At 31.5% G+C, this 3,666-nt stretch overlaps 1 non-coding gene across 1 annotated transcript; it reads left to right on the top strand.

Annotated features, from left to right (window-relative positions):
• Window positions 1–3,171: 3,171 nt before the first annotated feature.
• LOC114581207 lies at window positions 3,172–3,276 on the top strand. Its single transcript, XR_003703079.1, has one exon. It is a non-coding gene; the product is annotated as a small nucleolar RNA R71 (small nucleolar RNA).
• The last annotated feature ends 390 nt before the right edge of the window (window positions 3,277–3,666 follow it).

Here is a 3,666-nt window from a genome sequence, read left to right as displayed (position 1 = left end):
TTGTCCTATTTGATTTAAGTATTAGGATGCTTTTGGACTTTAGCTTCAATAGATACCAATTTCTGAAAGAACTCATTTATTTCCTTTTTCAATGTCCCTCTAATGATTTTTTATTTTTTTGTACTTGTGGAGAACATATTTAATGATTTGAATATAAGTTTCGCTTTCATCTTCCCGCAACCCTAATTGATTTAATGTAAGGATTTAATAAAATCACTAATTCCATATTTAAGTTTACTATGATCTTCCTAATTTAAACTACCTGCTTTTTTTTCTAAACTCATTTTCTCATCTTCAAGTTAGTAGTTAGTGCATTAGTGTATAGTTTCTAAATTCAAAATAATTCTAATACTTAGGTGGTCTATGTTATTTAATTATTATGCTTTCCAAATTATGAATTATTATACATTATTTATTTAAACTATCATCTAGGATTTAATTATTATCTTAATTTTATAAATTTTATTATTTTTTTTTTTTTTGGAAAAATAAGCAATCAAAGTACAAACACTATATAGAGGATAATTTTTAATAGATAAGCATTAGTAAAATATAACCAAATATAAATAAAACAGAAACAACAAATTGCACAAGAATAAATAAAAATTGAATATAAAATAAACATGCATTTTTATTGAATGATAAAAGCTCAAAGGCACTATAACACAACTACTAAGAACAAACACTAGATAACCAGTGCATGAATAATTATTCCCTTAATCCATTTCCTTCCAAGATCCATAGGATATATTCTCACTAAGTAATAGTAATAGCTCTTATAGCCATAATGCATCATCACTAAGATAATATTACAATCATAACATCATGAGGACCTCCCCCAAACCATAAGCCTAGAGCAATAGGGAAATTTAGTTGATCTGGATTCTCCACAAAGGGTGAACATCCCCACTAAATCCTCATTAAATTTAGCTATGTAGTAGTAATGCTTTTCCTACATACCCAAGTAAAGAGCTTGCCGTTGCCTATTTTCCTCACAGAACATAGTCACACCCTCCATCTATTCCCTCAGCTTGGCTAGCTGCTTAACTAAAGATTTAGGAGTCTTAGAACACCTCTTACTTCTACTGATGGGCCTATTATCAGTCTGGTATCACTAGGTCCTTCCTACTCCTCTTTTAAAGATCTCAAATTTTCTTTAGGTGAGGACTAAAATGGGGAAAATTTGTTCTTTACTAGGATATCTCCTCACACCAACATTAACACATAAAGCATAAATAAGAGAAGGATGCCCCAAGCCCACCGAAGTAGTGTCCCTGATGTTATAGTTTAAAAAGGAGTAAATAAGCTTTCCCACATCTATATTATAAAGAAAATGAATAGAAAAATTGAGCAAAGCGCGGACTTTAGTTACTTCAATAATATCTTTTCTTTGCAAATGATGAGAAGAAATAAAATAACGTCAAGCTTTGGAATGTTGAGTTAAGCAAGATGCATAAAAATTATTATTTTGTCCTCCCTCTTCTTCCACACAACCCTACTATGAGACTTGTATAGAACCCTTAGCAAGTCATCATGATTTATAGGGGCTAGATTAAAAGGAGTACATTCATTAAGCTTAATTCTCTTAGCTATATAGAGAATTAATAATTATAGGGTCAAATGGTATCCACTTAACTTTAACATATCACCTATTCTCCGTTGCCTCCTTCACATTTACAAAAATATCTCTTATCACATTAACTATAGTAGCATGGGGTTCCTCACACAAAACTCCTAGCCTTGGTTCACTATTAATTACATCACCGTCTAGCCTAGGTTTAGAAAGCCTTACTAAGGGGTTAACTACTTGTTTACCACTAATGCCGCAAACCTTTGCTCACCCTCTCCAGCGATGAATCTAATCTTTTTATAGGAGGATGAAGCACACTTCTTATTGCCAAATGTTTTTTAGTTCTTTGCTCAAATAGATCAAGCAAGGAAAATGTAGAAAATTTTAGAGAAATGAGAGAATAAATATAGTAAAAATTTTTAATAGCATTGCAGCGCTTAAAAGAACAACGCTATGGTGCTTAAAAATAGAGAAAATTATAGATTCAAACATACCGACACTACAGTGGTAAATGGCACACATTTTTGTGGTGCAAACCTTGGAAAGTGAAGTGCCAGTTTTTTATGGAGAAAACACACTAGCTCTTGACACGCATAAGCATTATGGCACTAATAAAGGCCACTGTCATGGTTCTTTAACTAACTTAATAATTATTTCGACCTAATGCCATGGAGCTATCAATAGCACTGCGGTGGTCAATAAAGTATCATAATGAAAAATGTTATAAATATATGAATTATTGTTTGCACTGCCACCAGTAGTGTTAAAATAACAAACCGAACACTAGAACACTTAATAGTATAGTGTTGAGGCACAAGGTATGGCATAATGGCACCGCGACATTCAAAAGTGGTCTCCACTATGCTCTTTTTCTTTCTCCTTTGGATTATATTCAATATTGTTGGGCAAAGTTCCAAGAGGTATACTGCTAAAAAAAATTATAATATGTCCTGACTTTTAATTGAATCATCCTAACTTTGCAATTGGGTTCCTAACTAAATAACCACCTCTTCCAAAGGTGATTTTCTCTCTCTAAACTTATTCTTTTGGTGAAAACCTAGGGGACGCTAAGGTCTAGGATTTACTCTAGGTTGTTGAGGATTATTTTAATTTTCTCCTAGATTAAATAGACTTGCATACCACTAATTAATACTGCTAATATTATTATTTAACCAACTAAAATTATGGTTGTTCTTCCAACCTGGATTATATATAATGGAATAAAGATTACTTTATATTTCAATCAAATTCACATTCTCAATCCCTGGTGTATTGCAATCATCAATAGAATTTAAATAATGCTCTTTCAATTTCATAGATGATCTTGATCCAGAATAAACTCCAATAGTACCTAACTTTTAAGAAATTATAGCTACCTAAGTAGTTAAAATTGATAATTCATCTAATTCAATAAACACCTCTCTTAGGATACACCCTATTAGAAGGTCACTAAAAATTATTTATAGCTATTTCCTAAATTAAATCATAGGTTTCTTCAAATGGCTTATACATCGAAGATCCTCCGGCTGTTGTATTTATAATCAGCCTATGGGATTCTACCAATCCATTATATAAACTCTAAATAACCAACCAATTAGGTAAAGCATTATGAGGGCATTTCCTAAGTATTTTCTTAAACTCTCCCAACTTTCATAAATTTACTCTCCTTAAAATTGCTCAAAAGATGTGATATCATTCCTAAGCTTAGCAATTTTTGAATGAGGGAAATACTTAGCTAAGAATTTATATGATAACTCATTCCAAGTGATTATAAAGCCTATCAGCAAGGAATTCAATCACATCTTAGCTTTATCCCTTAAAAAAATGGGAACAATTGAAGTCTAATGTCATCATTACAAACAGCATTATATTTGAAAGTTGTGGAGATTTCTAAGAAGCAAGCTAAATGAGGTTGGGAACCTCAATAGAAGTTCCCTCAAACTAAAAATTTTGAATCATCTAAATTATGTCATTTTTTTAATTCAAAGATATATGTCGGATAGTTAGTCTATAAATGGATTATGTCTACTACATGATTAAAATACTCTCTAAGCGGTCAAGAATGGTCCTAATCTTTTACTAGTTTAGACATCTCT

This window comes from Dendrobium catenatum, unplaced genomic scaffold, assembly GCF_001605985.2.
Source record: "Dendrobium catenatum unplaced genomic scaffold, ASM160598v2 fragScaff_scaffold_1598, whole genome shotgun sequence".
In the NCBI taxonomy this organism is placed as follows: domain Eukaryota; kingdom Viridiplantae; phylum Streptophyta; class Magnoliopsida; order Asparagales; family Orchidaceae; genus Dendrobium; species Dendrobium catenatum.
The sequence above is the reverse complement of the archived record's forward strand: the minus strand, read 5'-3'. Positions and strand labels throughout refer to the sequence as shown.